The 16,262-nt window shown below is 48.1% G+C and overlaps 1 protein-coding gene across 14 annotated transcripts in view; it reads left to right on the top strand.

Annotated features, from left to right (window-relative positions):
* Pcbp3 (poly(rC) binding protein 3) overlaps positions 1-16,262 on the top strand; it is a 170,364-nt gene that overhangs the window by 69,059 nt on the left and 85,043 nt on the right. For 11 of the 14 annotated variants that reach the window (XM_070030858.1, XM_070030863.1, XM_070030862.1 and 8 more), the window contains exon 2: positions 2,733-2,807. The exons of the other annotated variants lie outside the window; for them this stretch is intronic. The gene's annotated coding sequence lies outside the window, so the exon portion shown is untranslated. The remainder of the gene's footprint in view (positions 1-2,732; positions 2,808-16,262) is intronic. 14 annotated transcript variants of the gene reach the window in all.

Here is a 16,262-nt window from a genome sequence, read left to right on the forward strand (position 1 = left end):
GGTGGCCCAGATGATTCTGCAGAGAAGTGAGTTTTTTTGTTGGTTATTATTATTATTATTTGTCAGTCGTGGGGCCTGAGTTCTGGGCCTGGGTGCTGTCCCTCAGCTCTTCAGCTCAAGGTGAGCACTCTACCACTTTGAGCCACAGCGCCACTTCAGTTTTTCTGTTGGTTAAATGGAGAAAAGTCTCACAGACTTTGCTGCCCAGGCTGGCTTTGAACCATGATCCTCAGATCTCAGCCTCCTGAGTAGCTAGGATTACAGGCGTGACACCAGTGCCTGGCTGCAGAGTTTTGTGAGAGGGTCCTGTGGGTGGGAATCAGAAGTGTTGGAAAAGGGGCAGCAGTCCTAGTAGGGAAGGAGAAGGTGAGGTGGCTTGGCTGGGCCGTTCTATTGTGAAGTGCGGTCCTTTGGTGTTGCTTCATAGGAGAGGCCCTAAGGGAGGTGGGAACACAGAACCCAGGCGGGTTTGGAGAGGTGGTAGTGGGAATACAGCAAAGGAAAGTCTACTAGGCAAGGTGGAAGGCCGCACCAGGGATCCCCCCGCAGGCCCCATGAGAACAGCTAGATCTCTTACTATTTTAATTAGTATTCAGACTTTCTCATATATCCTCTACATTCTTTGTAACTATGCTTCTTGTTTCAACAAAGAATATACTTTCCAACTGCATTGGACAGTTATAACTTGAAAACAAGTCTTTATTACTGATCTCTTTCGTGTGGATTCTTTACCCTGATGGACATAGGCATTGCAAGTCCTTGTCAGTGCCATGGTCGCCGGGAGCATCCTGGTTCTGAGCCTTCCTCCCTTGCTGGAGACCGCATGCCATCCCAGGGTAGGTGGGCAGACAGGCAGGCCTGTCTCTGCTCCCCTTGAGGGCTTGCAAATGAGCATATTAGCTTGGCAACGACCACAGTTGTGTTTTTATTCTGAGGGTAACACTGTCTCTTGGAGTCCTGTGGTCTGCTGGCTCTGTTCCCAGAGCCCAGGGAATGGGACTATAGGTACTCTCATCTTTTTTCAAGATGTCTCTGGCAAACATAGCTGTTTAGGGCAGGTGGTATGGGCCTGGGCTACCGTCTTAGGTCACCAGCTCCCAAAGTCGCCCCCGCTCTTGTGCACCTGTCATCTGATGGCATAGGAGCTGTCATCCTTTCAGGTCTGGCCAGGGCAGCAGGAGAGACCCAGAGCAACTTGGAGCAAGTTCAGGGCGGGGAGGGCCTGATTTTCTCCAGGACCAGGAAAGAGGTGTGCACACATCCTTTGCAGCTGTAGCTGTGACAGTGGTGACACCCACGATGGTGCTGTCTCACCCCCTCGGGGGCCTGTTTGCACTGTTGACCAACTTCATGCTGTCTCTAGCTTGGTGGCAGGCTGTGCCACAGAACGGCCTGGGTTGTTGGGTCTGTGCCGATAGATTGCCTTCTGTGACTGTGCCGTGCCTCTGTGATCGAAGCCCAGACACCTGGGATGATGTGTTCTGGCTGGATGGGCCAGCTCTGTGCGGGCTGCTGTCTCCACTGCTGAGCTGAACCGGCATGGATGTGACATTTCCCCTGCCTCTCTGAACACATGGCAGTGGTCAGAGCAAGCAGTCCAGGAGGCCAACCATAGAGATGGCAGGACAGTGACAGGTGGGACGGCCCACAGCCATCAGTCAAGACTCCAGTGACACCACCACTTGAGACCAGAGAAATCTTTGGTTTTCAAGTCACCTTGGGCACAAGTAGGAGGAAGAGTCTGAGGGGAAGGTGCTCCACAGGGATGCTCGGTGGAGAATTTCTTCTTCAACTCCCTCCTCTTCCTGAGGACCAGCCATGAGTGGAAGGCTTGGCAGAGGTGCCATCCCCGACAGAGCTGTGTGAGCCAGTGACCATCACTGATGCATGGGGTGGGCTCTCTCTCGCTCCTGTAGACAAGTACACTTCTACATGCAGGTGGGGGAAAGGCTAGCCCTCAACTCACAGACTGGGAAACGGAGGCAGGGTCCTGAGGCCGGTACCCAGAGGGCACCGTGTACATCCTCCTTGCCACCAGCAGATAGTGCAGTCCTGACGTCATTTGGAACTGATACCTTCAGAAATAAGATGATAAATGCTTTTGTCTACCCTTCTTCTGTCTTCTATTTTTACTTTAGAATTATACAGAGAAAATAAAGTTTAAACCGCTTCTCATTTATATAGCACGTTGCAAATTACAGAGTACTTTCTACAGCCCTGAAAGGTGGGTATTTCATGGTTCCTATGTAGAATGAGGAGTTGGAGCTGAGAGGAATTGAGTCACAGAATTAATTAGCTGGAGGGTGAGTGAGTGCAGAGCAGGCCTCCAGGGGCCTGGGTCTCTGGCTGTGGGCTCTCTATACCCCAGAAAGCAGCTCAAACCGGGTTCCACTCCTATGTCTGTTCACCCAGAGCTGCGGTGCAGGCTCTGCTCTCTGAGAACCTCCTCTGGGTGGCCCTTGTTCTTGCTCCTCTTGCCTATGACCAGCCCTTCTACGCTGGGCTCCATGGAGACTCATTTTTTGGGGTCACAACACATTTTTGCAGTTGGTTCTTTGTGAATGTTATATTCATGTGCACTGCCTGTTTCCCTTTTGGAAAAGTCATCTTCTGAAAAAGTTGGCTTCTAAGAATGCCTTTCGTTTATGACATTTTGCTTTTGTTCTCACTCGCAGATCTTCATCATTGCATGGTTTCTTACAGAAATTTCTTTTTAAAATTTAACTTTGCAGGTCAGGGGTCAGTCAGCGAAACAGTTCCCACTTCAGTACTTCCAACAGAGAGCTCCGCGGGCCGGGCCTTGGCAGGTAGGACAGCAGAGGGGTTAAAGGAGCGAGGACCAGGGAAGGACTCTCCTTGGTCAGAGTGGCTGTTGTCCTGGGCCAGCGCCTGCAAGCGCAGACCAGCCACTATCCCATCAGAAATGCTATCTCCTTGACTCCGGGTCCTGAGTGAGGGACTGTATCATCTGGGCTAGAGAGAAGAGGTCCCTATCCCAGCGTCTTCTACCACTGCCACTACCCAGCCACTCAGTGCAGCCCTGCCACTACCCAGCCACTCAGTGCAGCCCTGCCACTACCCAGCCACTCAGTGCAGCCCTGCCACTACCCAGCCACTCAGTGCAGCCCTGCCACTACCCAGCCACTCAGTGCAGCCCTGCCACTACCCAGCCACTCAGTGCAGCCTGCCACTACCCAGCCACTCAGTGCAGCCCTGCCACTACCCAGTCACTCGCTCAGCGCACCCCTTGCCGGTAGTTGTATTCCTTGCTCACCAGAGGCCCCCTCCAGTCTCCTGCTAGAGAGCCAGACAGAAAGTTCGCTGGTGAGGGGTGGTGGGCAAATTCTAGAGTGGCTTCCAACTTATCCACACTAGTGTGCTGGCCTCAAAGAATACAATGCTGGGAATTGGGAATGTCCGGAGTCTGTGGTTGTGTCCTGGGATGTGGCAAGGGCATTTTATATATTTTATTAAGGTTTCTAATCAGATGATCTTGAGTTCTTCAAAAAGGAGATTATGGACCTGTCATGATCACAGGAGCTTGAGAGAGAGTCTCCACTCTTGGCTTAGAGATGGAAAGCCATGTGACAAGAAGCTGGGGTGGGAGAGGCTATCCTGTAGTATAGGAGTCAAAGGTAGCACAGCAAGCTGGCGCCTGCAGCTGGGCTTCATGTCAGAGTGGTGCGGTGAGACCCTGCCTTACCAGAGTCTGGAGACCCCACGGCCTGCACAGATGTGAGCACTAGGGGTGCTGTGTGCAGCCCTTGGGTTGGTGATCGTTTGCTACCCAGAATCATAAGGGAGCATACAAATGAGCCCTGATAGTTCAGTGTGCAGACTGGTGGCCCCAGAGCACAGGAGAGCAGAGAGGTGAGCCCTCAAAGATGGGACTCTGAACAGTGAGGACTTTTGTCTCTGGGTGCCATCTTATGATTAGTCAACGTTTGTCTACTGATGAGAAGCACATTTATCGTAGAAACTTACATGTACTAACCTTTCTCGGAGTGTCTTCAGTTATTCTGTTTCATTGGCATTTGTTCATTTCTAGAAAGAAGCTATGTTAAGACCCATCTCACCTTTTTGTCTCTAAAATTCTAGTTTCTTTCATGCCATTGCATTTGCAGTTTAATCTGAGAAATGTTAGCTTTCTGTTACTGTAACAAATACTTGAGATAATCAGCTTGTACACATAAAAGGTTTGCTTTGGCCCTGGTCTCAGGTTTTTGTCTAGGGTCATTTGGCCCTATTGCTTTGGGTTTGTGGTGAGGCAGTGTGTCATGGTAGAATCACATAGTGTCGGAAACCACCCACAAACTGCTGCTCGCCTCAGGTACCCAGGAGTCAGAAAGCAAGGAAAGAGCCAGGTTCCCAGCATGTCCCCTATCCTCCTTCCACTGTGTCTCACATCCTAAAAGTTCTACCTCTTCCCAGTAACTCCATAGGCTGACGACCAAGCTTTCAATACATGGGCTTTGGGAGGCTCGCATCCAAAATACAGCATAAGATGTCTACCGCTTCTTGGTTTTCCAAAGCCTCTTCAGTCCTGAATCAACCACTTAGCATTTTCCTTTATGGGTTTCCCATCTTTTGTGGCTCAGTAGCCCGGATCTTTCTGTTGTGTAATATCATTCCATTGTCCATAGGCACCACAGGATTTGCTCCTCCCCTCCGCCTGCCCCCCCAACCCACCCCTCTTGGGGAATGCCCATGGAGACGCTCTAGGGCAATCACCAAGCTTCAGTGCCAACACTTCCACCATCCAGGTTGTAGTCTCTGAGCACTTTTCTATTTTACTAAAAGAGCAGGTTCTTGAAAAAAAATAGCTAGGGAATAAACAAAATGAGCCTTGGATATCTTGTTTTGACTAAAAATAAAGAAGCAAAAACTAAGATAAGTAAGATGTTTTCAAAATCATATGTGATCTACTTTGACAGGGCTCCAGTGGCCAAAGATGTAGTATTTTAAACATCAAAAATAGTGAGCCTGCAATAGATTGGTACATAGCATACCTGTAATGACCCATAAGTCACAATGAGCCTGAATGACCATCCTTTTCTCATAGCTGTTAAGACAAAGGAATAAACAACAGTGAGTGAATCCAGTATGTGCCCCTTCTTTTCTACATAGAATGTATTTCAGCATCATAGAAAGTAGAATATAAGAGCAAATGGACAACATGAGCAGAGATGAAACTTCTACAAAAATAATGAAGAAAGCCCCACTGAGTTTTATTTGTCTTAACAGACTGTGCAAGACTAAAGGAGGAAACCCTGAGCTTAAGAATATACTCAGAGCCAGGCACCAGTGGTTGTATCTGTAACATTAGCTGCTCAGGAAGCTGAGATCTGAGTATCATGGTTTAAAGCCAGCTAAGCAGGGAAGTTCATGAGACTCTTATCTCCAATTAACCAGCAAAATGGCAGAAGTAGAGCTGTGGCTCTAGTGGTAGAAGTTAATCTTGAGCAAATTCAAAACAATGCTTCAAACATTGAATCCCAGTCCCAGGACTGACACAAAAAGAGAAGAAAAGAAAAGATACTCAGTATCAGTGCAAACTTACAAAACTGAAGGGAAAGAAAAAAAGAATGGAAAAAATACCTGCAGAATATGCAAGTACTGTGGGTCAACTAAAAAAAGTCATGTGAGGCATGCGTTAAAAGGAATATTGGAAGAAGAAGAAAGAGAACAGAAATGTTTAAAACTGTAATGACTATTTTCTCAAGTGCATGTTAGACACTAAACCACAAATCCAACAAATGCAGTGACCACAGACAAGATAAATGATGGAACAAAACTAACAATGGAAAAACTACATCTATGTATAAAAATGATGGCCAAAAAACCACAAAAAAAAACCCCACACTACCTATAGAGGAAACATATTGGGTAAATGTTTGTTTGCAACCACTCCTGTGTGAGAAATTACACCTCAACCTTGCCATTATCCAGTCCTGGATATTGAAGATACTTTAACTGAAAGAATACAGGAGCCAGGTACCAGTGGCTCACACCTGTAATCCTAGCTACTCTGGAGGCTGAGATCTAAGGATCACAGTTCAGAGCCAGCGTGGGCAGAGAAGTCTGTGAGACGCTTATCTCCAATAAACCACTAGAAAACCGGAAGTGGCGCTGTGGCTCAAGTGGCAGAGCGTTCACCTTGAGCTGAAGAGCTGAGAGACAGCACCCAGCCCAGAGTTCAAGCCCCACGACCAGAAAAAAAAAAAAAAAAAAAAAAAGATACAGGAGAGTAACTACTTAGTCTCGTATGTAACAAATCTCAATACAGAAACACAACTTAAATGAAAAAGTACAGCAACATGACTACTCCAAAGTCAATAACTCCACAGTAATGGATATTATTGTCAGTAACACTTCAGAGAATTCAGAAGAATCCATACAAGAATGTAGTGATCAAAGAAATCAGAGCACACAAACACCTAAATACATTCAAACAGAATACAAATAACAGTGAAATTAGGAAGCCAGTGCAAGATGTGAAAGAATTCAATAAATAGAGATTCTTTGGGGAAAAAAAAGTAAAATAGAAAACTTAGAAATGAAGGTTCAGTAAGTCATTTGAAATGTAATTGAAAGGTGGGAAAGAGGCTCAGAGCTAACCACTCAGGAGCCTGAGATTGGTTCCAGAACAGCCTGAGGGAAAGAAGTTTGCAAAACTCCATCTCAACAATAAGTGGGTGTGGTGGTATGTTCCTGTCATCCCAACTATGACAGGAAGCTCAAATGGGAAGATTGTGGTCCATGTGTGCACCTGGACAAAAAGCAAGACCTATCTAAAACAACCAGTACAAAACATGCTGGAGATGGAGGTGGCTCATTTGTAGACCACCTGCCTAGCCAATGCAAGGACCTGATACCAATCCCCACTAACACAAACCAAATGAAACAAACCTCAGCTGGAAACCTCACAAGTAGACTGGATCAATACCAGCACCCGAAGAAAAGGTAGTTGAATCAGAACATTTAGGCAATTAAAAAAAAAAAAGAAATAAATAAGAACGCTGTTACCACTTAGAAAAACCAAACCTACAAATCATGGGTATAGAAGGAGATGAGATACAGACTAAAGGAATAAAGGACATATTCAACAATATAATAGCAGAAAATATCCCTACTCTGGAACGATACCTTTCATGCATAGGAGACTTTTAGTACACCTAACAGACAAGACCAAAAAAGAACCTTCCCTGTAACAGAGCAATTAAAACACTAAGCATACACAACAAGGAAAGAATATTGAAAGTTTCAGGAGAGAAGGGCTGAGTCATCACATATAAAGGCAAATCTATTAGAATAATAGTTTTTTCCAACAGAAACTCTAAATATACAGAATAATGTACTTCAAACCTTGAAAGAAAACACTCCCAACCTAGATTCCTCTTTAGATTGGATAACAAAGCTGTCCTTCATAGTTATTTGCATTCTGTTTGAATTTATTTAGGAGAAATGACAATTTTCCATGATGAACAAAAATTTCCATGATAAACAAAAAAAATACGACCACTAAACCAGGACTGCAGAAGATATTTAAAGGAATCATATATACAGAAGAGGAAGATAAAACACAACCAAAAGAATACCTGAAAGAATAAACCCTAGTAGAAAAGTAGATAAGCAACTGAGGGCCAGGAAATAATCAGACAACAAAATGACAAGAATAAATATAAAACAACAATATTACAATAAGTACATTCCTTTCAGGGAATGCTCAATGGTTTCAAAAGACACAGGCTGATGGATTGGATTAAAAAATTAAGGCCAGGGCTGGGTAGGTGGCTCAGTGGTAGAGCACTTGCCTTGCATGCATGAGGTCCTGGGTTCGATTCCTCAGTACCACATAAGCAAAAAGAAAAAAAAGCCGGAAGTGGCGCTGTGGCTCAAGTGGTAGAGCGCTAGCCTTGAGCTGAAGAGCTGAGGAACAGCGCCCAGGCCCAGAGTTCAGGCCCCACAACCGGACCCCCCCCCCCAAAAAAAAGTTAAGGCCAGAAATGTCTACTTTTTGTAACATCCATTTAATAACTGAAATATTATTTTTATTATAATTTTTATAAAAAGCAATGTAGGAAAGCTGGAGGTTCTGCTCAGTGGTAGAGTGGTCCTGGGTTTCATTTCTAGCACTGAAAAACAAAAACCTTAGGTAGAGCCACTAATACAGAGTATTTTTGGGGAAGAAGTCATTCCTCATTTTAAACACTGAACTCAATTTCATTTTTTCATGGTATACTTAGTATTCCAACACTTAAAACATATCCTTGCATAGTAACATTTATCTTTAACTTTGCAATCATGTCTTTACACAGAATTGTCTTCACAGTTCTGTGGAAGTTGTACTCAGGGCCTTGTTCTTGCTGGACAAGTGCTGCTCTGCTTGGAGCTTTTGCGTGGCGTGGCCTCCGTTTGTGTTCTTCCTGCTTAAGCCTCCGTTGTAGCTGGGATTGCGGGCACTTTCATCACCATGCTCAGCTTGCTGTTTGTTCTTAGAAATCTCACTTTTGCCCACGCTTTCCTTCAACTTTAGTTCACTTGATTTCTGCCTCCTGAGTAGCTAGGATCATAGATATGAACATTAAGTCTGGTTTATATTATTCTAGTTGTGAAAGTAATATAACCATATTAAACTATTGAAAAGTAGAGGAGAAAATCATCTATAACTTGTTCCAATAATGGGCATTGATGTTACCTCATAGTGATGTTACCTAACTTGAAGACTTAAACTACAATAATCAAGCCGATGTGGTATTAGCAAAATAACAAACTAATGTAGCTGAGAAGATAGCCAGATGTGTATCCATGTACATATGGGCAACTGATCTTTGGCAGAAGAGCAAAGGCAATACAATGGAGCTGGAACAACTGGACAGCCCTAATCAAAAATAAAGATAAATCTAACCTGGGTGCTAGTGGCTCACACTTGTAATACTAGCAACTCAGTAAATGGAGATCTGAGGATCATGGTTTATCTCCATTAAATTATCCCTCCTCCCCCACAAAAAAAGCCAGAAATGGAACATTTGGTAGAGTTCTAGCTTTGATCATAAAGGCTTAGGGATAGCAACCAAGTCCAGGATTAATGCCTCAGGAGCAGCAAAAACCAAAATCAAAACTCCCTAACACACTAAGGGTGGGTCAGGTGGCAGAGCACTTGTTGCTCTAGCACAAGTGAACTGGAATCCCTTTATTATTAACATGTTATACAGAGGGCTACACTCTTGTAAGTCAGGTAGTAAGTACATTTCTTTTTTGGACATGTCACCCTTTGCTTGGCTTTCCCTCAGTTTCCCTCCCGTCCCTGCACACAAGTTACATAGGTCATTTCCTACATAGTGTATCCTGAATAGCATGATTACATTTGTTTACCCTTCCTTTCTGCACCCCACTTTGTGCTCCCTAAAAGAAAGAAAACAAAGCAAAAGCAAACACCACTACCACCAATAACAACAACAAAAAGTCAAATCCCTTTTTCTGAATAAACAAAAGGTACATCTGATAACAGATTATTTTGTAAAAAATAGGAAGAACTCCTAGAATTCAATAAGAGAAAAATAACCTGATTAAAAAATGGGGCCAAAGACCTTAACAATGTCACTTCACCAGAAAAGATACTTGTATGGTAACTAAGCAGATAAAAAGATTTCCCATGTCATACCTTGTTTAGAAAATGCAAATTAAAATTAAAGCAATGATACCATTTCACTCTACATAACCAGCTATAATGGATGTTTGTAACAGCCTTATATATAGTTGCAAAGCTTGGAAGCAACCAAAATGTTCTTCAATAGATGAATTAATCAATAAATGAGGGTACCTCCAGATAACAGACTACTATTCAGTGCTAAAAAGAATTGAGATCTCAACCTTGGAAAGCAAGGGAGGGAAGAGTGCATAGCAGTGAGTGAAATAAACCAGTTAGAAAAGACTACCACATAATTCCAATGATATCGGTGTACTGGAAGGTTCAGTGGTTACAAGGGCCGGGGGTAGTAGAGGATGACTGGGCAGATTCTAGAACTTCTCAGGATGATTTTGTAATGGGGGATTTATAACTTTTGCTAAAAGATAACTCCTTACCAGGGCCCACAAATTAATAAACAGCAGAAAAAAAAGCTAGACAACCCTCCTTCAGTTTGTATCTGTCTTTGCCTAATCCATTTAACTTAAACTTACATTAAAGTTTAGAGACTCTGACTTATTGATCACATGTTCACAAAACGTCTTATGCCAAGACCTGGCACTAGAAGTGATTGTCTGGAAGCCGGCAAGCGTCTCCATCTCAGTGTGTTTTCAGTCGAGTCAATGGCTTACAAGTGCACTGGTCTCCTCTAAGGAGGGCTCAGGCCAGAGTTCATTTGTTTCATGATGGCTTTTGGGTCCCATGGACTGGGCAGCACTCAGGCCCAGAACCCAGGGCCCCACTGCCCTATCCTCCAGCCTTTGTTCCAAGTCCTTGGGGGACCTTTAGAACACGTGTTCCACACTGTAGGCCGTTGCAGGGCCTTCTTCATAGGACCTAGTGACCCTTCCAGTCAGGGTTCTGATCAGCGGACAGCTCATTCTTAGAGTCTAGCAAGGAGCCCCAGTTGACCTTGCAGGAGTTGATAGCAGCCTCTTCCTCTTGCCATAGTCGGAACCTTTCCACTCCTGGCAGGCGCCAGGCACTGCAGTGAGGATGTACAACACACACAGGCTGTGAGGTGCATTGGAGTAGCACCAGCACGCCAGGCGCTGCAGTGAGGATGTACAGCACACACAGTCTGTGAGATGCATTGGAGTAGCACCAGCACGCCAGGCACTGCAGTGAGGATGTACAGCACACACACACTGTGTGAGATGCATTGGAGTAGCACCAGCACGCCAGGCGCTGCAGTGAGGATGTACAGCACACACACAGTCTGTGAGCTGCATTGGAGTAGCACCAGCACGCCAGGCGCTGCAGTGAGGATGTACAGCACACACACAGTGTGAGATGCATTGGAGTAGCACCAGCACGCCAGGCGCTGCAGTGAGGATGTACAGCACACACACAGGCTGTGAGATGCATTGGAGTAGCACCAGCACGCCAGGCGCTGCAGTGAGGATCTACAGCACACACACTGTGTGAGATGCATTGGAGTAGCACCAGCACGCCAGGTGCTGCAGTGAGGATGTACAGCACAAACACAGTCTGTGAGATGCATTGGAGTAGCACCAGCACGCCAGGCGCTGCAGTGAGGATGTACAGCACACACACAGTGTGAGATGCATTGGAGTAGCACCAGCACGCCAGGCGCTGCAGTGAGGATGTACAGCACATACAGTCTGTGTGAGATGCATTGGAGTAGCACCAGCACGTCAGGTGCTGAAGTGAGGATGTACAGCACACACAGTCTGTGTGAGATGCATTGGAGTAGCACCAGCACGTCAGGTGCTGAAGTGAGGATGTACAGCACACACAGTCTGTGTGAGATGCATTGGAGTAGCACCAGCACGCCAGGTGCTGCAGTGAGGATGTACAGCACACACAGTCTGTGTGAGATGCATTGGAGTAGCACCAGCACGTCAGGTGCTGAAGTGAAGATGTACAGCACACACAGTCTGTGTGAGATGCATTGGAGTAGCACCAGCATGCCAGGCGCTGCAGTGAGGATGTACAGCACACACAGGCTGTGTGAGATGCATTGGAGTAGCACCAGCACGCCAGGCGCTGCAGTGAGGATGTACAGCACACACAGTCTGTGTGAGATGCATTGGAGTAGCACCAGCACGCCAGGCGCTGCAGTGAGGATGTACAGCACACACAGTCTGTGTGAGATGCATTGGAGTAGCACCAGCACGTCAGGTGCTGCAGTGAGGATGTACAGCACACACAGTCTGTGAGATGCATTGGAGTAGCACCAGCACGTCAGGTGCTGAAGTGAGGATGTACAGCACACACACAGTCTGTGTGAGATGCATTGGAGTAGCACCAGCACGCCAGGCGCTGCAGTGAGGATGTATAGCACACACAGTCTGTGTGAGATGCATTGGAGTAGCACCAGCACGCCAGGCGCTGCAGTGAGGATGTATAGCACACACTGTGTGAGATGCATTGGAGTAGCACCAGCACGCCAGGCGCTGCAGTGAGGAAGTACAGCACACACAGTGTGAGATGCATTGGAGTAGCACCAGCACGCCAGGCGCTGCAGTGAGGATGTACAGCACACACAGTCTGTGAGATGCATTGGAGTAGCACCAGCATGCCAGGCACTGCAGTGAGGATGTACAGCACACACACAGTGTGAGATGCATTGGAGTAGCACCAGCACGCCAGGCGCTGCAGTGAGGATGTACAGCACACACAGTCTGTGTGAGATGCATTGGAGTAGCACCAGCACGCCAGGCGCTGCAGTGAGGATCTACAGCACACACAGTGTGAGATGCATTGGAGTAGCACCAGCACGCCAGGTGCTGCAGTGAGGATGTACAGCACACACAGTCTGTGTGAGATGCATTGGAGTAGCACCAGCACGCCAGGCGCTGCAGTGAGGATGTACAGCACACACACAGTCTGTGAGATGCATTGGAGTAGCACCAGCAAGCCAGGCGCTGCAGTGAGGATGTACAGCACACACAGTCTGTGAGATGCATTGGAGTAGCACCAGCACGCCAGGCGCTGCAGTGAGGATGTACAGCACACACAGTCTGTGAGATGCATTGGAGTAGCACCAGCACGCCAGGTGCTGCAGTGAGGATCTACAGCACACACAGTGTGAGATGCATTGGAGTAGCACCAGCACGCCAGGCGCTGCAGTGAGGATGTACAGCACACACACAGTCTGTGAGATGCATTGGAGTAGCACCAGCAAGCCAGGCGCTGCAGTGAGGATGTACAGCACACACAGTCTGTGAGATGCATTGGAGTAGCACCAGCACGCCAGGTGCTGCAGTGAGGATCTACAGCACACACAGTGTGAGATGCATTGGAGTAGCACCAGCACGCCAGGCGCTGCAGTGAGGATGTACAGCACACACACAGTCTGTGAGATGCATTGGAGTAGCACCAGCAAGCCAGGCGCTGCAGTGAGGATGTACAGCACACACAGTCTGTGAGATGCATTGGAGTAGCACCAGCACGCCAGGCGCTGCAGTGAGGATGTACAGCACACACACAGTCTGTGTGATGCATTGGAGTAGCACCAGCACGCCAGGCGCTGCAGTGAGGATGTACAGCACACACAGTCTGTGAGATGCATTGGAGTAGCACCAGCACGCCAGGCGCTGCAGTGAGGATGTACAGCACACACACAGTCTGTGTGAGATGCATTGGAGTAGCACCAGCAAGCCAGGCGCTGCAGTGAGGATGTACAGCACACACACAGGCTGTGAGATGCATTGGAGTAGCACCAGCACGCCAGGCGCTGCAGTGAGGATGTACAGCACACACACAGTCTGTGAGATGCATTGGAGTAGCACCAGCATGCCAGGCGCTGCAGTGAGGAAGTACAGCACACACACAGTCTGTGAGATGCATTGGAGTAGCACCAGCACGTCAGGCGCTGCAGTGAGGATGTACAGCACACACACAGTCTGTGTGAGATGCATTGGAGTAGCACCAGCACGCCAGGCGCTGCAGTGAGGAAGTACAGCACACACAGTGTGAGATGCATTGGAGTAGCACCAGCACGCCAGGCGCTGCAGTGAGGATGTACAGCACACACAGTCTGTGTGAGATGCAGTGGAGTAGCACCAGCACGCCAGGCGCTGCAGTGAGGATGTACAGCACACACACAGTCTGTGTGAGATGCATTGGAGTAGCACCAGCACGCCAGGCGCTGCAGTGAGGATGTACAGCACACACACAGTCTGTGAGATGCATTGGAGTAGCACCAGCAAGCCAGGTGCTGCAGTGAGGATCTACAGCACACACAGTCTGTGTGAGATGCATTGGAGTAGCACCAGTACGCCAGGTGCTTCAGTGAGGATGTACAGCACACACACAGGCTGTGAGATGCATTGGAGTAGCACCAGCACGCCAGGCGCTGCAGTGAGGATGTACAGCACACACACAGTCTGTGTGATGCATTGGAGTAGCACCAGCACGCCAGGCGCTGCAGTGAGGATGTACAGCACACACACAGTCTGTGAGATGCATTGGAGTAGCACCAGCATGCCAGGCGCTGCAGTGAGGAAGTACAGCACACACACAGTCTGTGAGATGCATTGGAGTAGCACCAGCACGTCAGGCGCTGCAGTGAGGATGTACAGCACACACACAGTCTGTGTGAGATGCATTGGAGTAGCACCAGCACGCCAGGCGCTGCAGTGAGGAAGTACAGCACACACAGTGTGAGATGCATTGGAGTAGCACCAGCACGCCAGGCGCTGCAGTGAGGATGTACAGCACACACAGTCTGTGTGAGATGCAGTGGAGTAGCACCAGCACGCCAGGCGCTGCAGTGAGGATGTACAGCACACACAGTCTGTGTGAGATGCATTGGAGTAGCACCAGCATGCACTTTCCTGTGGATTGGCCCAGGAGGAAGCTGTTTGCGTTTGCTGGCTCTCCCGTTTTGCAGCGCCATTCACTTTGCCTTGGGAGCTGGAAAGCCCACGGGACAGTAAGGAAGTAAGTAGGTGGCAGGCCAGCTTTTTCTGCAGACCTCTGGGTTACAGGTAAAGTCCAGTGCACTTTGTCTTTGAGGACATGTAGACTAGGTCTGAGCTTCTGACAGGAGATCTCTCTTGCCACCTGGTGGTGGTAATTTAGCATAGTAAACTCATTCTTTTATCCTCGAGGTTTGGCTTCACAGTGAATCTTTGCTACTCCATTGTTGTTGGCCCTGTTTTCCACCCTACTTGCTCTTCATTGGTACAGCTTCCTCGTATAGTTGCTCTGGGGCGAGCAGGAGATTGCAGCCCCCAGTAAGTCCTGAGCACTGGAGTGTGAGAGGCTACTCTTCCCTGACCTTTTTGGGGAATGGGAATACATGCACTTCAAAGTGCCTCTTCCCTCAGGGCAGCGTCGCCTGCTCCACACCACTCATGGTGGTTGCATTGCTGTGTGTCCCCTGTGCTTTCTTGAGCATGCAGTTGACGGGGCCACCGCTAGCATGTCACTGTGCATAGACGTAATGCTCCCTCCCTCTGGACAGCCCATGTGTTCAGGGGCAGAGCTATGTGAAGACAGGAGCCACAGTGAGGACTGGAGAGGCTGTGCTGCCGTTCTCTCCACCCGTACACCCGCATACCCCTAACCAGCGAGGGGAGGGCTCTTGCAAGAGGCATCAGTATGCTAGGGTACGAGCAGCCTCCTGAGTGAGGGGAAGCCAGCTGGAAGTCAGAGAACACCCCAGGGCAGCCAGGAACTCAGACCATTCACCCTGCCCCACCTGTGACATCAGGGGAGAGAGAGAGAGAGAGAGAGAGAGAGAGAGAGAGAGAGAGAGAGAGAGAGAGAGAGAGAGAGAGTGTGTGTGTGTGTGTGTGTGTGTGTGTGTGTGTGTGTGTGTGTGTGTGTGTGTGTGTGTGTGTGTGTGTGTGTGTGTGTGTGTGTGTGTGTGTGTGTGTGTGTGTGTGTGTGTGTGTGTACCAGACCTGAGGCTTGAACTCAGGACTTGGGTGCTATCCCTGAGCTTTTTTTTACCCAAGGCTAGCACTTTACCATTTGAGCCCATCTCCATTTCTGGCATTTTTGGCAGTTAACTGGAGATAAAGAGCCCCACAGACTTTCCTGCCTTGATCTTCAGCTCTCCTCCTCCTGAAGTTGCTAGGATTACAGGTATGAGCCTCCAGCTCCTTCATCAGTCCTTAATGTAATGAGTAGTCATGAAGATCTGGGAGCTTGGCATAATAATGCTTATAAGCTAACATGATACTGAACAGATTTCACAGCTGGGCTTTCTCCATTGGGAGAGAACAAAAGAACACAGTCACCATCTGCTTTATCCCTGTTGTGTATAAATAAGCAGCTCTTGCCTTTTGCCCACCTGTGCTGGCCTGGGCAGCTCCCCAAGCTAACAGCGGTCCTTCACTGCCCCAAAGGGGGCACCCTCGCCCAGCACCCACAGCAGCCCCGGTCTGCTTCGTCAATGCCTCCAGAGTCCATTTTGCCCTCCTTGCTGTCTCATCTCCCTCCCTGGCCTCATGGAGGCCACTTTAAGGTTCCTCTGCAGCCAGGCTTCCCGAGATTCTAGCCGCTGACTCTCGGGACATCCAGCCATGTCTGCTGGTGGCAGATTCCACACACTGTCTTTACAGAGCCTGGGCCTCCGCATGCTCCGTGCCACTGC

This window comes from Dipodomys merriami, unplaced genomic scaffold, assembly GCF_024711535.1.
Source record: "Dipodomys merriami isolate MVZ:Mamm:240054 unplaced genomic scaffold, mDipMer1.0.p SCAF_2, whole genome shotgun sequence".
In the NCBI taxonomy this organism is placed as follows: domain Eukaryota; kingdom Metazoa; phylum Chordata; class Mammalia; order Rodentia; family Heteromyidae; genus Dipodomys; species Dipodomys merriami.